Source organism: Lolium perenne, chromosome 7, assembly GCF_019359855.2.
Source record: "Lolium perenne isolate Kyuss_39 chromosome 7, Kyuss_2.0, whole genome shotgun sequence".
NCBI lineage: Eukaryota > Viridiplantae > Streptophyta > Magnoliopsida > Poales > Poaceae > Lolium > Lolium perenne.
Genome location: NC_067250.2, coordinates 53,425,437 through 53,450,931, shown reverse-complemented (window position 1 = coordinate 53,450,931; position 25,495 = coordinate 53,425,437). Strand labels below are relative to the sequence as shown.

At 42.3% G+C, this 25,495-nt stretch overlaps 1 long non-coding RNA gene across 2 annotated transcripts; it reads left to right on the top strand.

Annotated features, from left to right (window-relative positions):
* Positions 1 to 13,019: 13,019 nt before the first annotated feature.
* Positions 13,020 to 16,871, top strand: LOC127317514 (uncharacterized). 2 transcript variants are annotated; one of them, XR_007861240.2, is made up of 6 exons: positions 13,020 to 13,482; positions 14,624 to 14,794; positions 14,963 to 15,055; positions 15,499 to 15,568; positions 16,131 to 16,206; positions 16,670 to 16,871. It is a non-coding gene; the product is annotated as an uncharacterized lncRNA (long non-coding RNA). The 2 variants fall into 2 exon arrangements; XR_007861239.2 differs by having other exon boundaries at positions 15,499 to 15,730.
* The last annotated feature ends 8,624 nt before the right edge of the window (positions 16,872 to 25,495 follow it).

The window sequence follows — 25,495 nt, the reverse complement described above, 5'->3', positions numbered from 1 at the left end:
AAGGAAATGGATCTAGCCACTTCCATCAATTCATGCCACTGAATCATCATATCTCCAGTGAAAGTCCTTCTAAAATTTCCCCTAATCTCATGGCCATCCCAAATTTAAAAAATGGTTTTATTTTGTTGGTTAGAAACAAAATACAAATCCCAATATTGGGTAGCTAAAGGAGAATTCCCAAACTAGATGTCCTCCCAAAATTTTTGGATTTGCCATTACCAACTTTCCATTTATATCCAAATTGAACTGCTTTTGATGTTCAAATAACTCCCTTCCAGAAGGTGGAAGGTTGGAGATCATGGCGTGCTAGTATATTTGGGTTTTTTGTGTTGTATTTAGCATCTAATACTTATCTCTAGAGTGCTCCCTCACTCTGGATGTATCTTTTGATCCAAGATCCAATTAAGCGGATGTTTAAATCTTGTAGGTTGGGGATTCCCAAACCTCCAAAATCTTTTTTCATGCATATGGAAGGCCAATTGGCTAGGTGAATTTTATGATTGACATCCTCACCATTCCACATGAAGTTAGCCATATGTGTATCTATTAAATGAAAATCCCATTTTGGAAATTTGAAAAAGGAAAGCAAATAAATAGGAATACTAGGTAAACAAGCTTGTATAAGATTTTTTTTGGTAGCAGGAGATAAGAGTTTCTCTATCCACCCAGTGATTCTTTTGACAATATTTTCTATAAGAGGTTGCAGGTCTTCTCTCCCAAGTCTATCATAATGCAGAGGGATTCCCCAATATTTAACAGGAATTTACCCAGGACATATTGGAATATATCAAGGAAAGGTTGGGTTTCTACAACATCCATATTTATGGGGATAAGCTCACTTTATGGAAAATTATCATCATCCCTGAAATCTGTTCAAAACAAGCGAGGATCCACCTCAAGTTTAGAGCAACTCTAGGATCATATTTCAGAAACAGTAAAGTATCATCAGCATATTGTAAGCTTACTACACCCCCTGGAAGGAAAGTAGGGCCAGAGCCCACTAATTAAATTTCCTTCAGTCCCTTTTACTAACATTCTAGAGAAAACATCAACAATGCAATTGAACAAGTGAGGGGCAATGGGCTCCCCTGCCTCAATCCTTTTCCCGTTAAAAAGAAATAACCTTCGATATCATTTACTTTTACCCCTACAGATCCCCCTAGGTGATTTGTTTAATGAAACGAATGAAAATAGGATTGAAGCCTCTAAGGTCTAGAACTTCATAGAGAAACTCTAGATTAACTTTGTGATAATCTTTTTCATAATCAAGCTTCAACACTAAATGCTTATCTCCTTTTCTATGTACCTCATGAATAACCTCATGTGCAGTGACAACACTTTCTAAAATAAATCTCCCTCTGATAAAGGCAGATTGATGATAAGACATGAGGCTATCAATTATCTTAGTTAATCTATTTGTTAAGACCTTTGTAAAAATCTTGAAAGAGAAATTCAATAAACTAATAGGCCTGAATTTCTTCATAGATCTAGCATCGTTCTCTTTTGGAATAAGAGTTTTCATGGCAAAGTTTAATCTATATAAATCTAGATCATCACTAAACCAAACATTGAACATAGCTATTAAGTCCTCTTTAATGATATCCCAGAATTTCTGTTAAAACATAAAGGACAAGCCATCTGGACCAGGTGCTCCATCAGCATAAGATCCAAACACGGCTTCTCTAACTTCCTCGTCAGTAAAAGCACTTCCTATCATTATATTTTCTTCCACATACACTTTCTCATTATCTAAGAAGAAGTTATCTTGGACTCTAATATCTGGTCTATTTTGAAATTTAAACATATCCTTGTAATAATCGTTAGCTACTTTAAGCATCTCTTTATTATCTGTAATATGGCCTTCAGGTCCATCTAAAACATGAATTAGTTTTTTCCTTCTCCTTTGATTAGCAATAGCATGAAAATAAGCAGTATTCTTATCTCCTTCTAGAATATTCATATCTCTAGACCACTGTCTAGCTTTAGTTTCCTCAAGAATCCAAAAAGTATTGAATCCTCTAAGGATAAATTCTAATCTATCTCTCTGTTGTGGAAAGTACACATGTTTCAGATTTAATATCAAGAGCATCATATTTCTAACATCAACTCTTTTTCTGTTTTCTAGCTGCAGCTTCAAAATTACTGCTCCAACCTTTTGCAAGTCTTCTAAACATCCTAACTTTTGCTTCCCAAACATCTACTATATTATTACTATTAACCTCTAGAGCGTAGGATTTCATAACCAGCTCTCTGAACCGAGGGATAACTAGCCACCACTTTTGAAATTTAAACCCCCTTTTCTTAGGAATAGTAGTTTCACCAGAATCCCAAAAAAGGGGAGTATGATCACTACCTGATCTAGACAAAGATCTAGCACTAGCTAAAGGGAATTTTGCATCAAAGGATGTAGTACAGAAAATCCTATCCAGTTTACACATGACAGGATTTTGTTGATTGTTCCCCTAAGTATAACTTCTACCAGAGACACCTATTTCTAATAGAGCCCACATCTCTATCCAGACATTGAATTTGTATGCCCATCTAAAATCGACATTGTCATTATTTTTATCTTCGGCAAATCTTACTAAATTAAAGTCTCCACCATTAAGTGCAGGTCCCTCCCAATTAAGAAAAAGCTCATGAAGTTCAGAGATAAACTCGTGATTTTTCTCTTCATAGGAAGAACCATAAACAGTAGTAATTCTAGATATCAAATCATTTCTCCTATTTTTAACTACAACACTAATAGAAAAGGTTTGGATCCCCTAGGATAAAATCTCAAGGAGATCAGCATTAACCCCTACTAGAATACCTCCAGCAGTGTCTATAGCTCGCAGGTGAACAAAATTCCTATTCCCTAGTAATTGTTTCAGGAAAGAATTAGTAAAATCTTCCTTTTTAGTTTCTTGGAAGCCAATGTAATCTAAATTCAAAGGCACTAGATTTTCATCAATGAATAATTTCCTACCAGGAGCATAAATACTCATGTTATTCTAGAAACCACATATCATGGATAGAATTTCTTGGGGTGCTTGCCCCGAGATTTCCTAATCAGATCTATACATCCCTCAGCTAGTTATTCATGATGGTACTTATCAGACAAGGAATCAGCTCTAGAGGAAGAACATGTTGAGTACATGCTATCATTATCATGACTAATATCAACACCAACTATTTGGGCAACATTATCTAGTTCATCATATTGTAAAACATTGAAAGGATTACTAGACATTATACCTTTGATCCCGGGGATTTCCTGATTGTTGATTTTCTTCATTTCTTGTGCTTTTTACAAAATGTTCTTGGATCTGTCAATTTTGCTACTATGTCTGACAGGTTGCATAGGTCCCCATTTGGATTTCTTCTTAGCAGGCACATTTGTCTCTTGCACAAGAATCTTGGAAGGAATCTCAATATCTAGGATAATATCATCAGGAAGTTCAAAATCATGCTCATAAGCTTCTTCAATCATCTGGTTAATGTTCTTCTTGAGCATCTTCTCATTGTACCAAAACTTCTTCACTTCCTAATTCACAGTGGCAGTTGATGGGGTTTTGTCCCAAACAAAAGCACCCTTAGTGTCTACCAAGCCTTTTTTACCAGCAACTGGAAGACAACAAAAGCTTTTGCACCTCAGGAGAGCAATCATCACTAGGAGGAAGATCCACACTTTGATCTTTATGAATATATTGATCACTTGTTGAGGCTTGAGTAACATTACTGATGTCTACGTTCCCCCTCCTTTCCTGTAGACAGTGTTGGGCCTCCAAGAGCAGAGGTTTGTAGAACAGCAGCAAGTTTTCCCTTAAGTGGATCACCCAAGGTTTATCGAACTCAGGGAGGAAGAGGTCAAAGATATCCCTCTCATGCAACCCTGCAACCACAAAGAAAGAAGTCTCTTGTGTCCCCAACACACCTAATAGGTGCACTAGTTCGGCGAAGAGATAGTGAAATACAGGTGGTATGAATATATATGAGCAGTAGCAACGGTGCCAGAAAATAGCTTGCTGGCGTGTAGTTGATGGTGGTAGTATTGCAGCAGTAGTAACACAGTAAAACAGTAAACAAGCAGTAGTAACGCAGTATTTAGGAACAAGGCCTAGGGATTACACTTTCACTAGTGGACACTCTCAACATTGATCACATAACAGAATAGATAAATGCATACTCTACACTCTTGTTGGATGATGAACACATTGCGTAGGATTACACGAACCCTCAATGCCGGAGTTAACAAGCTCCACAATAATGCTCATATTTAAGTAACCTTATAGTGTAAGATAGATCAATAGACTAAACCAAGTACTAACATAGCATGCACACTGTCACCTTCATGCATATGTAGGAGGAATAGATCACATCAATATTATCATAGCAATAGTTAACTTCGCAATCTACAAGAGATCATGATCATAGCATAAACCAAGTACTAACACGGTGCACACACTGTCACCTTTACACACGTGCAGGAGGAATAGAACGACTTTAATAACTTTGCTAGAGTAGCACATAGATAGTAGTGATACAAAACTCATATGAATCTCAATCATGTAAAGCAGCTCATGAGATCATTGTATTGAAGTACATGGAGAGAGATTAACCACATAGCTACCGGTACAGCCCCGAGCCTCGATGGAGAACTACTCCCTCCTCATGGGAGCAGCAGCGGTGATGAAGATGGCGGTGGAGATGGCAGCGGTGTCGATGGAGAAGCCTTCCGGGGGCACTTCCCCGCTCCGGCAGGGTGCCGGAACAGAGACTCCTGTCCCCCAGATCTTGGCTTCGCGATGGCGGCGGCTCTGGAAGGTTTTCCGTATCGTGGTTCTTCGCATCAGGATTTTCGATCCAGGGGCTTTATATAGGCGAAGAGGCGGCGCAGGAGGGTCGAAGAGGCGGTGGCACCATAGGCTGGCGCGGCCAGGGCCCAGGCCACGCCACCCTATCATCTGGAGCCCACAGGGCCCCCCTCTGGCGGCTCTCGGGTGTTCTGGATGCTTCCGGTGAAAATAGGAACCTGGGTCTTGATTTCGTCCGATTCCGAGAATATTTCGTTACTAGGATTTCTGAAACCAAAAACAGCAGAAAACAGGAACTGGCACTTCGGCATCTTGTTAATAGGTTAGTTCCAGAAAATGCACGAATATGACATAAAGTGTGCATAAAACATGTAGATAACATCAATAATGTGGCATGGAACATAAGAAATTATCGATACGTCAGAGACGTATCAGCATCCCCAAGCTTAGTTCTGCTCGTCCCGAGCAGGTAAAACGATAACAAAGATAATTTCTGGAGTAACATGCCATCATAAACTTGATCATACTATTTGTAAAGCATATGTAGTGAATGCAGCGATCAAAACAATGTATATGACATGAGTAAACAACTGAATCATATAGCAAAGACTTTTCATGAATAGCACTTCAAGACAAGCATCAATAAGTCTTGCATAAGAGTTAACTCATAAAGCAATAATTCAAAGTAAAGGCATTGAAGCAACACAAAAGAAGATTAAGTTTCAGCGGTTGCTTTCAACTTGTAACATGTATATCTCATGGATAATTGTCAACATAGAGTAATATAACAAGTGCAATATGCAAATATGTAGGAATCAATGCACAGTTCACACAAGTGTTTGCTTCTTGAGGTAGAGAGAAATAGGTGAACTGACTCAACAATGAAAGTAAAAGAATGGTCCTCATAGAGGAAAAGCATCGATTGCTATATTTGTGCTAGAGCTTTGATTTTGAAAACATGAAACAATTTTGTCAACGGTAGTAATAAAGCATATGTATCATGTAAATTATATCTTACAAGTTGCAAGCCTCATGCATAGTGTACTAATAGTGCCCGCACCTTGTCCTAATTAGCTTGGACTACCGGATCATCACAATGCACATGTTTTGACCAAGTGTCACAAAGGGGTACCTCTATGCCGCCTGTACAAAGGTCTAAGGAGAAAGCTCGCATTGGATTTCTCGCTATTGATTATTCTTCAACTTAGACATCCATACCGGGACAACATAGACAACAGATAATGGACTCCTCTTTTATGCATAAGCATGTAGCAACAATTAATAATTTTCTCATTTGAGATTGAGGATATATGTCCAAAACTGAAACTTCCACCATGGATCATGGCTTTAGTTAGCGGCCCAATGTTCTTCTCTAACAATATGCATGCTTAACCATAAGGTGGTAGATCGCTCTTACTTCAGACAAGACGGACATGCATAGCAACTCACATGAAATTCAATAATGAATAGTTGATGGCGTCCCCAGTGAACATGGTTATCGCACAACAAGCAACTTATTAAGAGATAAAGTGCATAATTACATATTCAATACCACAATAGTTTTTAAGCTATTTGTCCCATGAGCTATATATTGCAAAGGTGAATGATGGAATTTTAAAGGTAGCACTCAAGCAATTTACTTTGGAATGGCGGAAAATACCATGTAGTAGGTAGGTATGGTGGACACAAATGGCATAGTGTTGTTTGGCTCAAGGATTTGGATGCATGAGAAGTATTCCCTCTCGATACAAGGTTTAGGCTAGCAAGGTTGTTTGAAGCAAACACAAGCACGAACTAGTACAACAAAACTCACATAAAAGACATATTGAAAACATTATAAGACTCTACACCGTCTTCCTTGTTGTTCAAACTCAATACTAGAAATTATCTAGACTTTAGAGAGACCAAATATGCAAACCAAATTTTAGCATGCTCTATGTATTTCTTCATTAATAGGTGCAAAGTATATGATGCAAGAGCTTAAACATGAGCACAACAATTGCCAAGTATCACATTACCCAAGACATTTATAGCAATTACTACATGTATCATTTTCCAATTCCAACCATATAACAATTTAACGAAGGAGAAACTTCGCCATGAATACTATGAGTAGAAACCAAGGACATACTTGTCCATATGCTACAGCGGAGCGTGTCTCTCTCCCATAAAGTGAATGCTAGGATCCATTTTATTCAAACACAAACAAAAACAAAAGCATACAGACGCTCCAAGTAAAGCACATAAGATGTGACCGAATAAAAATATAGTTTCAAGAGAAGGAACCTGATAATTTGTCGATGAAGAAGGGGATGCCTTGGGCATCCCCAAGCTTAGACGCTTGAGTCTTCTTGATATATGCAGGGGTGAACCACCGGGGCATCCCAAGCTTAGAGCTTTCACTCTTCTTGATCATAGTATATCATCCTCCTCTCTTGATCCTTGAAAACTTCCTCCACACCAAACTCGAAACAACTCATTAGAGGGTTAGTGCACAATAAAAATTAACATATTCAGAGGTGACACAATCATTCTTAACACTTCTGGACATTGCATAAAGCTACTGGACATTAATGGATCAAAGAAATTCATCCAACATAGCAAAAGAGGCAATGCGAAATAAAAGGCAGAATCTGTCAAAACAGAACAGTTCGTATTGACGAATTTTAAAATGGCACCAGACTTGCTCAAATGAAAATTCTCAAATTGAATGAAAGTTGCGTACATATCTGAGGATCATGCACGTAAATTGGCTTAATTTTCTGAGCTACCTACAGGGAGGTGGACCCAGATTCGTGACAGCAAAGAAATCTGGAACTGCGCAGTAATCCAAATCTAGTACTTACTTTTCTATCAACGGCTTAACTTGGCACAACAAAACACAAAACTAAGATAAGGAGAGGTTGCTACAGTAGTAAACAACTTCCAAGACACAAATATAAAACAAAGTACTGTAGCAAAATGACACATGGGTTATCTCCCAAGAAGTTCTTTTCTTTATAGCCATTAAGATGGGCTCAGCAGTTTTAATGATGCACTCGCAAGAAATAGTATTTGAAGCGAAAGAGAGCATCCAGAGGCAAATTCAAAACACATTTAAGTCTAACATGCTTCCTATGCATAGGAATCTTGTAAATAAACAAGTTCATGAAGAGCAAAGTAACAAGCATAGGAAGATAAAACAAGTGTAGCTTCAAAAATTTCAGCACATAGAGAGGTATTTTAGTAACATGAAAATTTCTACAACCATATTTTCCTCTCTCATAATAACTTTCAGTAGCATCATGAGCAAACTCAACAATGTAACTATCACACAAAGCATTCTTATCATGAGTCTCATGCATAAAATTATTACTCTCCACATAAGCATAATCAATTTTATTAGTAATAGTGGGAGCAAATTCAACAAAGTAGCTATCATTATTATTCTCATCAAGTGTTGGAGGCATAGTATAATCACAACAAAATTTACTCTCCATAGTAGGTGGCACCAAAAGACCACTATCATTATAATCATCATATATGGGAGGCAAAGTATCATCAAAGAAAATTTTCTCCTCAATGCTTGGGGGACTAAATAGATCATGAAAACCAGCTTCCCCAAGCTTAGAACTTTCTATATCATTAGCAACAATGGTGTTCAAAGTGTTCATACTAATATGTTCCATGGGTTTTTTAATTTTCGGATCAAACCATCCATGTCTTAAATCAGGAAATAGAGTAAAAAGCTCATTGTTGTCCATTATGCCTTACTAGTGTAAACAAGAAACAAAAAGATGCAATTGCAGGATCTAAAGGAAATAGCTTCGAGTACTTACAATGCGCCGGAAAATAGCTTGGTAGCCGAGGTCCGGAGTGTGAGTACCTTTTACCTTTCCTCCCCGGCAACGGCGCCAGAAAAGTGCTTGATGTCTACGTTCCCCCTCCTTTCCTGTAGACAGTGTTGGGCCTCCAAGAGCAGAGGTTTGTAGAACAGCAGCAAGTTTTCCCTTAAGTGGATCACCCAAGGTTTATCGAACTCAGGGAGGAAGAGGTCAAAGATATCCCTCTCATGCAACCCTGCAACCACAAAGCAAGAAGTCTCTTGTGTCCCCAACACACCTAATAGGTGCACTAGTTCGGCGAAGAGATAGTGAAATACAGGTGGTATGAATATATATGAGCAAGAGCAACGGTGCCGAAAATAGCTTGTCGGGCGTGTAGTTGATGGTGGTAGTATTGCAGCAGTAGTAACACAGTAAAACAGTAAACAAGCAGTAGTAACGCAGTATTTAGGAACAAGGCCTAGGGATTACACTTTCACTAGTGGACACTCTCAACATTGATCACATAACAGAATAGATAAATGCATACTCTACACTCTTGTTGGATGATGAACACATTGCGTAGGATTACACGAACCCTCAATGCCGGAGTTAACAAGCTCCACAATAATGCTCATATTTAAGTAACCTTATAGTGTAAGATAGATCAATAGACTAAACCAAGTACTAACATAGCATGCACACTGTCACCTTCATGCATATGTAGGAGGAATAGATCACATCAATATTATCATAGCAATAGTTAACTTCGCAATCTACAAGAGATCATGATCATAGCATAAACCAAGTACTAACACGGTGCACACACTGTCACCTTTACACACGTGCAGGAGGAATAGAACGACTTTAATAACTTTGCTAGAGTAGCACATAGATAGTAGTGATACAAAACTCATATGAATCTCAATCATGTAAAGCAGCTCATGAGATCATTGTATTGAAGTACATGGAGAGAGATTAACCACATAGCTACCGGTACAGCCCCGAGCCTCGATGGAGAACTACTCCCTCCTCATGGGAGCAGCAGCGGTGATGAAGATGGCGGTGGAGATGGCAGCGGTGTCGATGGAGAAGCCTTCCGGGGGCACTTCCCCGCTCCGACAGGGTGCCGGAACAGAGACTCCTGTCCCCCAGATCTTGGCTTCGCGATGGCGGCGGCTCTGGAAGGTTTTCCGTATCGTGGTTCTTCGCATCAGGGTTTTCGATCCAGGGGCTTTATATAGGCGAAGAGGCGGCGCAGGAGGGTCGAAGAGGCGGTGGCACCATAGGCTGGCGCGGCCAGGGCCCAGGCCGCGCCACCCTATCATCTGGAGCCCACAGGGCCCCCCTCTGGCGGCTCTCGGGTGTTCTGGATGCTTCCGGTGAAAATAGGAACCTGGGTCTTGATTTCGTCCGATTCCGAGAATATTTCGTTACTAGGATTTCTGAAACCAAAAACAGCAGAAACAGAACCGGCACTTCGGCATCTTGTTAATAGGTTAGTTCCAGAAAATGCACGAATATGACATAAAGTGTGCATAAAACATGTAGATAACATCAATAATGTGGCATGGAACATAAGAAATTATCGATACGTCGGAGACGTATCAATTACCAAGTGAGAAAGATTGTGATCTGGTAGGAGGGCCATTAGTTGCTCCATTGTCTTGGCCACCTTGGTTACTCCCCTCATTATCCTTCTTTCCTTGATCTTGTAACTCCTCCCCCAACAAATCATCACTATCATCACCAGTTGGAACCACACTTTCTAGAGTGAACCCAAGGTGAAAAAAGTTACCATGGTATCAAAACAATCTGTCAGGTGGTATCATGGAAGGATCCCTACATTTCACCTTCACTCTGACTTCATAGGCATTGTTCCTGAACACACTAAGCCAATCTACATATAGCAACAGCCCCCAGTCAGAAACAACTTGGTCTAAGATGTTCCACTCACACCACTTAGTTTGTAGGCCAGTGACTTTTATCTAAAACTCTTTGAGGACTTCTACATGCTCAGGATCATCATTCCAAGCTTCTACATTTAACCCAAATCCCCTTCTTCTTGAGGCCAAACCTTGGATAGCCAATGACTTCCGCCACTTTGAGGTGAGGAGGGAATTGGACCAGATAGACATCTGATTGTACCAATTCCCTAATCCTTCATGGTAGTTGGTTTTGTAGATCTGGGCAAATTAAGAATACAGTTTCTCTCTAGATAACTCACCAACTTATATGATCACAATTCCACAGTTCTTCGTAGATCCAACTGGGTTGATCACAGCTTCAGGCATCTCAATGTGATAAAAATCTAAACCTAGTGCTCCACTTCCAATATACTTTGCCATCTGATGACGCCTCTTCCTTACAGGACAATCACCTACTAGGTGATTAGTGGCCTTACAGATGAAGCACATGGGAGTTTTCACACAAGAGGCTTGGTGGTGTCCTGGCTCCCCACAACACATACAAATAGAGCTAGTATAACTCATCTGAGCAGCAGTTGTAGAGACAGCCAAAGGGGATTGATTTTGCTGGGCTGCCACTAACTTTTTCTTCCCTTTAGCTGAATTTTTAGGCTTGCTAGCCACATCACCACCTCCCATGTTTTGATGTCGTGTTGCACTTGATGTTGCTGGGGTTGCTGTTGGAAACTAGGATGCTAAGAAGCAAGCCATTGATTCGACTACATACCAAAGGCAGGGTTTGGAGGAAATTGTGTTAAGATCCTTAAAAGCCCATGGTGGAGGCATAGGACCAAGAACAAAGCAAAACTGTTCCTAAGGAAAACCAAAGGCACGTGGCTAACCAAATTCTATCTGCATCTGAGGCTACTGTTGGAATTGTGGTTGCATCTACCCAGTCTGCTACCACTACTCTTGATTGTTTCCATTCCCTCCTCTACCTCTCCCCTTGTAACCTCCACGACCAGCCATGGTTTTTTGTACACTAACAATGCTAAATTCTACCCCAGACAGCTCTCCCCTGAGCTCTCCTCCGCCGCCACCCAAGAGACCAAAAGAGGAACCCTAAAGGAGCTGGGCTTGCTTTTTTATACTAAGCTTGCAAGGAGGGGGGCAGGTGGGATGCCATGGAATATGCAGAGCTGTTGGAAAAAAGCTTTCCACCTCATCTATGCAATCACTACAAGAAATGTGTTAACTAATGACCTTCTGACAATGACCACATATATATTGGTCATAACTCTACGACCATTTTGCAGCAATTGGTCGTAGGCCGTATGGGAGGGTCCAAACCCTAATTTTCTACGACCTTTCTAGTTAGGAAGGTCATAGTTTTCTGAGAAGAATTGGTCATAGTGAAAATGATATGGTCCACGACCTTAATTCTGGCCAACGACGACCAATTTTGATGGTCATACCATCTATAAGATACTTAGCACTGATGACTAGACTGACACTTAATTACTTTATTTTATGAAGTTGCTTTCTTATTCCATTAGTGGTATGAGTTGCTGAAAAATATTATTCTTTCTACACATTTAACACTAGGTGAACCTCTTATTATTATAATTATTACTACCATGTATTTAGTTTTATTTTTTAGACGCTTGGTAGAAATCTTGTATTTACCTTTATTTTTTAGAAACTTGGTAGGAATCTTATATGGCTGTAATGTGCGAGTTGACCAAAAACGGAGTATGAGCAACACGGGCGCGGCATCCGAGAATTTAGACACGCAATGCGCGCGGCATCCGAGAATTTAGACACGCGACGCGGCAGCCCGGGCCCCAAATACCCCCCTCATTTCCTCCTCGCACCGCCACCATCCGAGAATGCGCGCGGCATCCGAGAATTTTTTGGCGTGCCGGCCCGCAGCACGCGAAAAAAGCACGACACGGGTCCAGCCCGGCCCGTGAGGTGCCGGGCCTGTGCCGGCCCGCGAAATTCAGGTGCCGTGCCTGGGCCGGAGGGCGGGGCACGCGTGCCAGCCCGGCACGGCCCGTTAGGCGCATGGCCCGTGAGGGCACGCGACCGGCCCGTGAGCACGCCACAACTCACGTAATTTTCAGCAAAATAGGGTCTGAGGGGGGTCGAACCCGCAACCTCTGCCCTCTCACACGACCAGCTAACCAACAGACCAGGGAAACCATGTTGGTGTGGGGGTGATTCGGTGATCCTTTAATGTATATTTTGCGGGCGATCCCGAGCCCGCGTGCCAAACGGGCCGCCGTGCCGGCCCGCTTAGCTTCTGTAGCCGTGCCGGGGGCCGGGGAGGCGGGGCACGTGGGCCGGCACGGCACGGCCCGCCAGTTCACGGGCCGCCTGCGTGCCGGGCCGGGCCAGGCACGTGAAGCTGGGGCCGGACCAGTGCCGGGCCGTGCCGGCCCGTTGGCCAGGTATGACCGCCACACTCCTTCCTCCGCGCACGGAGTCGCTAACCCTAATCTCCGCGCACGGAGTCGCTAACCCTAATCCCCATCACCAGTTCGATCTCTCCCGCTCCACAACCATTGCCTAGCCCCCACCTCTCCGTGGCCTTCCACCACCACCGCGCCGCCATTGCCTAGCCCCCACCACTACGCCGCCCTGGACTCCCCCCACCACCACCGCGCCGCCATGGCACCAAGGTCGGAAGCACCCATGCAAATCTGAGATGCGGCGGTGCTTGCAAGCTCGGACGATGTCGTTCGCGAACGGTGGCGCTCGTAATTCCATCCGCCCCACGGCCTCGTGCGACTCCGCGAGATCCAGATCTGGGCGGTAGCTGTCGTCCGCCGCGGGTTCCCTCATGGTCGCGTTCGCCTTCGCTACCTTGATAAGTCGATGTCAGGGGCGCGTCGTCACCATGATTCAGAATCTGCAGGCCGTCACCATGCACCAGGATCTCGCCACCGTGCTCCGTGGATCACCAACATCGACGTGAGTCATAACTGAACTCCCCTTTCCCGATCCTCTCTGTCCGTGGGTGATAATTAGGGATTGGAATTTGGTTTGCACACAGGAAGTCTGGAAATTGATCTGTAGTTTAGTTGTGTAGACATGCTGTATAAAACGTTTTCAGGTTACTCGAACAGTCCTCTGGTAGCTACTGCTTTGCCTTGCTGATCAGTTTCAGGTTATTAGTTCTTCGACATGACCTGTAATAAGTTAACCGACAGTTAGCTAGTTATTTGAATGGTGGTCACGTGAGCTTATTGCTTCTCACGATGAAAAGAAAAAGTCAACAAAGTTTCTGTGATTCTCTGTAAGAGTTACTAAAAAAAATTAATGCATGTGCTTGATAACTGAAACATGAAACCAACTGTTAAAATGAATCATTCATGATAGCAAGTCTCCCACCCGACCATTGGATCGGTACACTGATAGGCAGATGACTAGCTGTTATCGTTTTTTTTTTCTAGGCCAGTAGCTCATATTTCCCCAAGGGAGATATACGGAGCTCTACAACAATCCTGTCATTCATAGATACTTTTCTGCATGATGTTGTCTTCTGAAATTGCTACCCCGCTACTGAATTACAGATGAAAGAATGCTGCCATTGATGTTAATGTCCTAAGCAGATGAAAGAAAAACAACTTTGTGTTGAAAGAAAAAATGCATAGATTCCATTATTGTTTCATAACTGGGTATAGTTGGATGTGATACAGTTCAATGCATTCCTGCTGATGTGCTTTGTTTATGTTGTGATAGTAGATGATTTGTTTGAAATTAGATGATATAAAAGCGTCGACTGACATAAAGTATGTATTTTATTGAGGTAAAGTTGATTAGTCTGCTTATTATGATTCCTCCAAGTATATATTTCTCCCCCGTTGCATCAACACTCTGTTCACGACTCCTAAAATTTTAAAAAATACCTAGTACATGTTGCTATGAGTGCTCATCCTCCGGCTACTATATGTACATGCCATGTAGTAGTGAGTAGTGACCCTTGCAGAATTATGCCCCTAGTGTGATGTGGTGGAGCGATGGGTGGCGGACACTGCATATTAAGTTCTGCTCTTACTCTGAAAATCTACAACCTTTTCAATAGGTTTGTCCATAATCTGCTTTTGTTTAGTGATGATCACAGATTCACATGTGTCCTAAAAGAAGGCAGACGATGGTCTATTCTGCTACAATTATAGAGCAAATTGATGAACATATGAAACTTTCGCTAAACAAACAAACTTCGTCTTGAAGCCGATCCATCGCTGAACCGCCCTGCTGTTGCTGCAACATTGACTGAAGAGTATGCTCTTTCTCATCCCTCTCTTGATTGTTCTTTTTTGTTCTCTCACATGTTCAATATTTTCGATAGGCTATCTTGTGATTAACAACATTTCCATTAGCTCAATATTTGTCTATTGCCAGAACTATATATAATTTACTCATTCTCATTATTCTCCATTTCTTACAGGGTAGTTAGAATAAGATGACCATGTCAACCAAATCAAGCTGTTCTGCTTGCTTTCCGTTTGAAGACATTTAAGGAAAGAGTAATCATTTTTAGGTTGGTGTTCTGCGACATGGTCCCACTTTAAGTTTCTGCATGTTCTGTAGTTTCATTTTCTTGGGAGTACAGTAGAGATAGCTGAGCTTTACTACTTCTGATAATCAAAGCATGTTCAAGATAAACAAGTGTAGTGAACAGTGCATGTGTCTAACAGTGCATGTATCTAATCTAACTTACTGTTTTTTTTTGTATTGCTCATACATTAGCAAGAAATTGTATAGCTCATACATTACATGAATAATCCATCAACATACAGTTTGTGCCATATCCATTTGAGTGCTTTACAAATGCCACAGATCTAGCTTCAGTATGTGGTAGTTAGTTCCTGGTAGTATATTAAATTCAGATGATAAATTTTTTCTTACGTATACTTGTAGTCTATTTCTTTGTACGTGAGTTTACAGTAGTCTGATATGGCTGCTTGTTTGCGGGCGGTGTAGGATGAGCAGTGAGCTGTAGTTGAACAATCTGGAGCTGGGGAACTTCAACGACAAGATCAAGAAGAACTAGGTGAAGATCAACCTTAAGAACTAGCTAACATTGCCAACATTGTCTAGGTTCATTCCTTGCTTTCTCATAAGTTTAAGTGTCTGTTGCTATCTGTGTTTGTTGGTTAGAATGATTCGGGCATGTGTACTGCAGGAACCATGGATGTACTATGTTTTCTAAATGGTATGTTTGTTGTTTGGGTATTTTGTTCCATGAAACCAAATGTCCTGATATCTCTAAGTGTATTTTCTACTGCCATAACACTATATTTTTTTCATGGACACTAATCCTGTTTGTTAGAAGATTATTGTTTATCAACCATGCATTTGTTTGTTAGCAGATTATTATTCATCAACCATGCATTTAGATTTCCCCTCCGTCCTCTCTGAGCATGACAAGCTGCTCGCCAAGGTGACCAAGAAGCATAAGTCTTGTTTGGTTTTGGCTTAACAATACACATAACTCTTGTTTCAAGATGCTAGTGCATAGCCATACATGCATGAAATAGTATATATAATTATTGGTATATTCTGAGAAGTAATATGATCCGAGGTACTTGCTACTCATAGTTATATTGATGCAGATGAGACTTCACTATGCGCAGCCCGGGACCTCCTTCTGTCAACCCCTGTTCTATTGCCCTACTGGCAAGCAACAAGGTGAGGCTATTCTGTCCATTTCCCTGTTAGAGTACTAGAGATGCATAATCTGTAACATTTGCTCTTTTGGAGTTGTGTTGTTTGCACAACATGGAAACAATAAACTGAATCACATTTAGTTGTCTTTGCAACTGCACAAAGTAAAGAAACATAGGAGAAAGTCTAAAAGAGATATTCTATTGCCAAACATCTGCTGAAGTGGTTTCAATGAGGTCATCTGATCCCTCCCCTCTCTGAATCTATGTCATATATGCAGTCCATCTTCTACAATAATTTTCTTTGAACACAGGTAAGAGGTATAATTGATGTGATCTTGAATCTGAAATACTTTGCAGGTCGTTGTTAAGTTAAGAAAAATGTGCAGCAATAAAAAATATGTGAACTAGCTTACTCTCATCTGACTACTTTTGTGGCCCTGCCATTTGTCTCACTTTCCTATCATATTGTCATTTATCTGTATTAGGAAATCATTCAGGATGTGAATGGGGGTTTGGAGATAGCTGTTGTGACAAAGGATGGGAAGATGCGTGAAGATGGTGCACTGCAGTTTTTAGTTGATAAGGCCATCATCTTTTGATGCCTGTGTGTATATAACTGTTCTTGGTTTCTGCTGTAACTTAATGTGTGATGTCGCTACTAATTTTCTGAATATATTGAATGAATCATTTCTGGAATTAATTTGATGGAACTGTGTTGTCGACACAAAAAAAATGAAAAATCTAAAACTGGAATACCCACCTGACTACTAGACCAATTGTGAAAAAAAAAACGAAAAACTGAAATTGGTGGGCTGAAAACGCAACAACAAGAAAATAAAAAAGGGCCCATGAAGCCGACAAAAAATATCAGATTTTTTCTTTATAATAGGCTGAATTGTTGGGCTAGGCCCATGACAAGCACCGAACTGGACTGGGCTGATTTTAATCCACAACCATTTGCCTTGGTCATAGATCTTCCACGTAGGATTTGCCACGTCAGATCTGACGTGGACAAGACAGATTGCCTGTGACCACAATATTGGTCGTAGAATCCATGACCATCGATTTTGGTCATACTCCTCTACGACCAATCAAAACAAAAGGTCGTTGTGATCCGTTAGTGGCGCTCAACTGTCGACCAACTATTATTGGTCACAACAAGGTCATTAATGGTGGACAATGACCATCTATTGACCAATATGGATGGTCGCAAGTTAGCATATTTCTTGTAGTGAATCCTCACCACACACATGGTGCAGCTCACTAATCTCTAGACCCCTTCACAGCGCTAATCTTGATGCTTTGAGCTACAGTTGTCCCATCCTTCTAGAATCTTTGTGAACCATAGGCATTGGAGGTAACTGAACTGAAGGAACACCATCCGTGAAGGTTCCTCGATCAATCGTACGGATGGTGGACAACTGAAGGAACACCATCCGTGAAGGTGGATTCAGTTCAGCTATCACACCAGGTACCTGGAGGAGATTGTGCACCACCTGAGGCAGTTCCTGCCAGGGAACTAACTGTTGAAAGTTCCCAACCTTCTACCATCTGTCAGCGTCGTCGCCAGAGTTAATCGCCGGCTCGCCGTAGATCTAGGTGGTAGAAGCTAGCGAGCAAAGGTCTGTGAAGATGTTGCGAGAGGTGGTGTGGTGAACCGGGAAGGAGGCAAGTGTCTAAGGAGCTCTCCGCACGATGCGTGTGGACTCCACGCTAGCGGTCGAGGCCCGCCATGGGAGGGGATCGAGGAGGTCCCGCCATGAACAAGGCGCTCGGTCGGAATCGCCAGAGCGAGCGTCATGACGTAACATGAGTTAAACAAGAACAAAACCACTTCCTTGCTGAGTGTGAAGCCCCGCTTCCTTGCTTCAACCGGACACCGCTACCACCAACGCAACCCACTCAACAAACTCCAACCTCCACCACCATTGTTGGCTACCATTGCTCCACACAAGCTCATCCAAAACACCTCCACCACCCACCCCATCAACAGACCATGGCATCCTCACACTTCCTCCTAACCCTACAAGAGAGAAGGAAGGAAGATATAGAGGAAATAAGGAGAAGGCGGATTTATTTTCTAGTTTGAGTGCCTGATTTGAGCAGCAAAAATTAGAGGTTTTAGCTGTTTTCGGGCGAGCTGGTTCAAACCAGAGAGAAGGAAGGAAGATATAGAGGAAATAAGGAGAAGGCGGATGACGCAATGATGGCTCTTACCGCGTCAGGCCCACGCTGGCTTACTGCGGTGATCCAGCATACCACTGCATGTTGTAGTATACAAGTCGTTGATATGATCTTCATGAAGGGACTTCTTCACAAATCTCACATCCCTCAGAGTGGTACAACAGAAACATTGCAGGTCATAACACTCGAGATTATATTACAATCACAGTCTTAACAAGTTGGTATTCTCACAGGTCCGATGAGAACACCCTCAGATACTACTTAAGTTTCATTACAAACCAACATAAATAATAAACTGAGCTCATCAACTTATTTAGGTAAGCTACTACGCTGCTCGGCTCTATGATACTAGGGTAAGACGCTACTCCTCTGCCTCATTGTTGTCGGGCCCGTAGACTATCCCATAGTCGACGCCTTCCACTCCTCCGGATAGATCAAGTTCCTCGTAGACCATCTCGTAGTCTCCTTCCGGTGCTCCCTCGGTGGCCTCCACTTCATTCTCACAGTCTAGCAAGGGTGTGGAAAGAAAGTGAGTACATAGGTACTCAGCAAGCTCAAAAGGAAAAATGTGTTTGATGCACTAGCTACGACCATTGATCAGAAAATCTCAGGTCAATGCATGTTTCACAAACATTTCTTCAAAAGGTTGATTTTATTCTGAAAACTAGGCATGCCAGTGATGGCGTGTAACTCACACGTTCGTTGGGAACCCCAAGAGGAAGGTATGATACGCACAGCAGCAAGTTTTCCCTCAGAAAGAAACCAAGGTTTATCGAACCAGGAGGAGCCAAGAAGCACGTTGAAGGTTGATGGCGGCGGGATGTAGTGCGGCGCAACACCAGGGATTCCGGCGCCAACGTGGAACCTGCACAACACAACCAAAGTACTTTGCCCCAACGAAACAGTGAGGTTGTCAATCTCACCGGCTTGCTGTAACAAAGGATTAACCGTATTGTGTGGAAGATGATTGTTTGCGAGAAAACGGTAAAACAAGATTGCAAGAGATTGTATTTCAAGAAAGAGAATTGGACCGGGGTCCACAGTTCACTAGAGGTGTCTCTCCCATAAGACAAACAGCATGTTGGGTGAACAAATTACAGTTGGGCAATTGACAAATAAAGAGAGCATGACCATGCACATACATATCATGATGAGTATAGTGAGATTTAATTGGGCATTACGACAAAGTACATAGACCGCCATCCAACTGCATCTATGCCTAAAAAGTCCACCTTCAGGTTATCATCCGAACCCCTTCCAGTATTAAGTTGCAAAGCAACAGACAATTGCATTTAGTATGGTGCGTAATGTAATCAACAACTACATCCTTAGACATAGCATCAATGTTTTATCCCTAGTGGCAACAGCACAACACAACCTTAGAACTTTCTCACATCGTCCCTGTGTCAATGCAGGCATGAACCCACTATCGAGCATAAATACTCCCTCTTGGAGTTACAAGCATCTACTTGGCCAGAGCATCTACTAGTAACGGAGAGCATGCAAGATCATAAACAACACATAGATATAACTTTGATAATCAACATAACAAGTATTCTCTATTCATCGGATCCCAACAAACGCAACATATAGAATTACAGATAGATGATCTTGATCATGTTAGGCAGCTCACAAGATCCGACAATGATAGCACAATGGGGAGAAGACAACCATCTAGCTACAGCTATGGACCCATAGTCGAGGGGTAGACTACTCACACATCACACCGGAGGCGACCATGGCGGCGTAGAGTCCTCCGGGAGATGAATCCCCTCTCCGGCAGGGTGCCGGAGGCGATCTCCTGGATCCCCCGAGATGGGATCGGCGGCGGCGGCGTCTCAGTAAGGTTTTCCGTATCGTGGCTCTCGGTACTGGGGGTTTCGTCACAGAGGCTTTAAGTAGGCGGAAGGGTAGGTCAAGAGGCGGCGCGAGGGGCCCAGACCATAGGGCCGCGTGGCCAGGGCAGGGGCCGCGCCGCCCTATGCTCTGGCTGCCTCGTGGCCCCTCTTCGTTTCGTCTTCGGACTTCTGGAAGCTTCGTGGAAAAATAGGCCCCTGGGCGTTGATTTCGTCCAATTCCGAGAATATTTCGTTACTAGGATTTCTGAAACCAAAAACAGCAAAACAAAGAATCGGCACTTCGGCATCTTGTTAATAGGTTAGTTCCAGAAAATGCACGAATATGACATAAAGTGTGCATAAAACATGTCGATAACATCAATAATGTGGCATGGAACATAAGAAATTATCGATACGTCGGAGACGTATCAGCCAGTCTTCATAGGTTGAACATAACTTCACGGAGTTTCTTTCCTGCCGCGTTCGTAGTTCCCTTCCCAGAACAGGGAGTGACTGCCACAAATTTGATACCCTATGCAGAGGTGCGTTACTTTTCCCATAAGAGACCTTATCCTTGATACCAACCGAGACGCGCTTCTCGTCCACACTTCCTTGGTGTGGAGCCGGGTGTAAGATCCAAGCCAATCACTGCCTTCTCCGCGACCGTGCATACCCACCCTTTTGGTCATCCGTGCACCCCCGGTAGACATCTCCCGATCATACGGCTTTACCCCCGGTGCACTATGGACAATCCCTCATAGACGATAGAGCCTCTCATCCACACGGATGGGGATTTTAAAGGATTTCCCAACCTACTGTAGTGTTATCCCCAACACCCAGCCAGGCCCTATCAAGTTCGTTGATATGCAAGAGGGAAAAGATACAGCTGACTTTCCCAGAGCCATTATAGATCTTATGGTTAACGCGAATTGTACGGCGCTAGAACCACTAGACAACATTGGTGATTAATCCTAGATTTATAGAACCCTTGAAATGGAACCTCCACCATATCAACACATACCATGGTTCCATTGCCCACCACATAGTCATATTCATAATTGGAAAAGTACCATTTTGTCAACACCCGGATTTTTAAGTCCAGATGCCTATTATGCCGTACATCGCAATCCCAGGAATAATGTTTTTGCGAGACATAATAGTAAGTAGCATAGAGTCATCATTTATTACAACACATATTGTCTTACAACCATAGATCACATGATCCAATATTACACGAATATATTGTTCACATCACAGATAGTAGCGGAAGCGAGTAGTATTGCATGAAGCCAAGTTTTAGTTTAGTAAACCTTTAGTAAAGCCTTATCATGTGCTAGACTAACTCAAGTGGGAACATTAGTGTCATTCCCACAACTCATATTGATTCACCACAATATCACCTTTCAATTCACCATTCATTTTTAAGATCAAAACATAGTAATGATGACGGAGATAGTATGGCCTTTCCGATCGTCCGTAACCGTGGACACGGCTATTCGAATAGGTTTAACACTCTGCAGAGGTTGTACTCTTGTGCCACAACTTTTGATTACATCCGTCGAGGATAACCCCGAATCATCGTAACACAGTACGCGGATCATCAACCATAACCTTTCACTTATATATGCTAGTATGAGCACCTCTCCCCATGAGCTTGGCCTCCTAAGTGAAAACCGCAAATAACCCGGGAACTGCACAGGGCTTGGGCTGTACATTCACCTCATATTAACATCATTCCACACTTAACGGAGGCAGCCTCGGCGTAACCCCTATGATGTTTGTTTAGAGGGAACCCATACTAGAATACACAAGTTTCTAGTTAAGCCCTACCCATAATCAGGTATTGTGGGGGTACTTGTATAATTGGAAGGGTATCGCATTCAAACCCAATCATCAATTTTATCAAAAATCACCATCTTCTCTTGTTCAAATCCACCTCCACTTTTACTTTCTTTCAAAGTCATTTCACTTCACCATGTTCCCATCTAGAGTAGTCAATTTTAGTTGATTAGCACTAGCAACTATATGAGGGGTGCTATCTAGCTTTGAGTTGTGCTAATCTATTCCAAGTATTGTTCTACTCTAGACCAAGTGAGTCATAAATCAAAAAGTACTTTGAAATAAATACGCAAAAGTAAATGTAAGTAAAAACATGGGATAGGTAATACATAAAAGTAAAGTGTGATGGTGCCTTTGCTCTTGTAGAGCTAAGCACTTGTGTTTAGCAAGGGTTAGCTTGCCTTGAGCTGAGTAGTTATCGAAGTTCTCTTCTTCTTCCTGAGAGTAGGCCTCCTCCTCTTGGTATTCCTCGTTACTAGCGTCTATATACGAATACGAGGTATAAATACTAAACCAAACTCACATACTAAACTAGAAACACTCAAAAGAGTTCACACTCTAGTCCTATTATCAATCAAACATGGCATGGTGGGTTATTTGATAAATTTTTATTTAGGAGAAAATAATTTCCTCTCATTATTCCTATTTCTTAAATTTGGTATGTAGATCCTTAGAGGCATTCATTTCTTCTCATTACATCTTATTAAGATTTAATCTCTTCATATAATAATAAGGTATGAAATATAGGTTGACCAAAAGTCAACATTTCATATCTATTATATGTGAGTATAATTTAATTGAAGTGCTACACTTCACATAGTTTTAAAACTTAACATTTAAATGGATTAAAATCTCTAAGTAATACTTCTCAAGGGTTTATTAGCCTAAGTCATTCCCCCTGGTTATATCACTTAGGATCAAGATTTAAATGAGAGAGTAGCTCTCATAGTATTTGTTAAATTTGAATTCCAAGTTGAATTGTTCTAGAGTTGACTACATAGCCATTTTATTTGATCTAGTCCATGATCATACAAATAACATGTCTATATTATTGCATAATCAATTAGAGTACATCATTTGTGATTTATTAGAACTGGACTCAATTCAAAATCTATTCTGGTTAAATTTTAAATAAAATTTGAATGTTCAAAAGTCCCTGTCTTGTCTTTTTTATCAAATTAATTCTACTACGAATTTGGAGGTGGGGCCAGTGGCATTGGATAGATAAATTCATGGGCTTTCCAATGGTATAAAGTTTGCGGAATTTGGTTTGGCAGATTTCAAACTATTCAAACTTAACTAAACCATCAGCAGGACAATTTTGAATAATAATTAACTCTGAATTTGAATCCTGGGCTTAGGCGGGAAAACTAAACGGGCCGAAACGGTATTTTGAAATTACTGCACAGCCCAACAAGCAACTGGTGCGGGTGGGCTGCCCTGACAAGGTGGGGGCCACCTGTCGGCGACACTTAACACAGCGAAACGGTATTTGCAAACTAGACCGTAGGATTAGAACGAGATCCGACGGCGTGTGAGCGTCGTCGTCTCCGGCGAGAGGCGGGCATACTGGCGGCGAGCCGAGGGGGTCGGAGAGCCTACCAGGCCGTTGCAGGAGTCTGGCAGTGTGCGCGGAGAAGTGGAAGTAGATGAGGAAGAGCTTGGGGCAGCGGCGGCGCTCGGGGAGGCTCCAATCGAAGCAGGGCTTCCGCGGGCTCCGGCGGACCTCAGCTTCCAATTGCTGCTGCTCCGGCGAGGTGGTGCTAAATTGAGGTGGGGAGAGTGATCAGTGAAGGGAGGAGAGCAGATGGTGTGAAGAAGTTGCGGGCTGAGGTGCTCTATTTATAGCGGGCGAGGGTGGCCGTGAGGTGCTGCAAGGGCGCATCAACGGCGTGGCCTCTCCGTCGATCGAAAGGGCAAGGCGAGGACAGCATCTTGTAGGCATCGTCCTGGCGATGCTCGAGGACTAGCTGGCGCAGCGAAAGGGTGAAGGAATCGTTCAGGAACTCGTTTCGAGTGCGGCAGTACCCGCGGTACTTCGCCGGTGAGGACAACGGTGACAAGGCGGCCGCAGTCGATCGATTACGTCTAGTGGCTAGAGGGCGCAGAGGCGGTGCTCGTTACAGCGGTAGGCTTTGCAGGGGAGGCGTAGGCTGCTCGAGCGCGTGACGTACCGGCGTGTCCAGGGCGCGCTCACCGCGTCGACTGGCACACTCTGGCACGGTTTGGACGCGCTGGTTCTGACCAATGCCGAGCCTTGGCGAGCATGGGCTATGTACCGTTCGATTCCTTGAGTGACAGAGAAGCTCCAGGACAAGGAGATGGGGCGAGATGGTGTCCAGAGAGAAAGTGAGGTGTGGTGGCCAAAGGTGGCCGGCATTGCAAGGTTTTGCATTGTTTAAGCTTGTTGCCATGCTTTAATCGTCGGCGCAAGGACGAGTAGAGGTGCAGGGGAGGTAGGAGAGTGTGATCATCACAAACCAAAAGTGGTTTAGGTCAAAACCTGCTGGATAATAGCATGTAACACCATTCCCAGATGCTGCCTGCCATGTGTTCGACACAATGGCCGCATGAGCAAAACTTTTGAAATTTGAAATTCTTTTTGGTGGATCTTAAACATATTAATTATGGGTTAGAATGGTGGTGGTGGGGTTCAATTTGGAGTTGTTTTGCAAAATGGCAAATGTGACATGATCTTCACTTTATTTCAGCATCCCTACTTGTCACATTTATACTGGTCAACCTAGTCAACTCTAGCCATGGTGGTCAACATCAAAGTTACTCACCTTGACATGTTCTTGGATGACATGGCTTTGGTTGACCAAGTTTAGTTTAAGAAATGAGAAAGCCAGAGGGGTAAAGTAGTGAAGAAATTATTTTGGTGACAAGTGACCATTATCATATGTATGTAAGAATTTCGATTTCCTTGTGTTTGATTCTTGATCCAATGATGCAATTGTGTTAAGTTATCATATTGAAGTATTTTACAAGCAAGGGAGCAAGCAATTATGGCCTAGGGTGAGTATTTGCAATTTGGCATATTGTGTATGTAAGTGAATTATGGGTTTTTCCCATTTTATTCAATTCTCCTCAACTTAGGGTTTTGTGATCTTGATTTAGGGTTTAGTAGCAAGTGATTCACATATCAACACTCATCATGGCAATTGCACAAAAGAGAATCCAACTTATGCATGAAACTATATGTGGCACTATATGCATATAAATTTTTTTTTGTTTGTTGCAAATTTTGAGTAATGGAAACTCTCTCTTGATTTTATTATTGTTGAAACTTGGGATGTTACACATTTGCTTTTCAATGCAGGAATGATAAGTATAGTACTTTTTGCGGTAAATTGATATAAAATAATCAAGGTGACATGAGCAAGAGTGAACTTGCCTGGTGATTGCGAGATATTGCAGTTCGATGTGTTGGATTGAACCTGAAGCTCG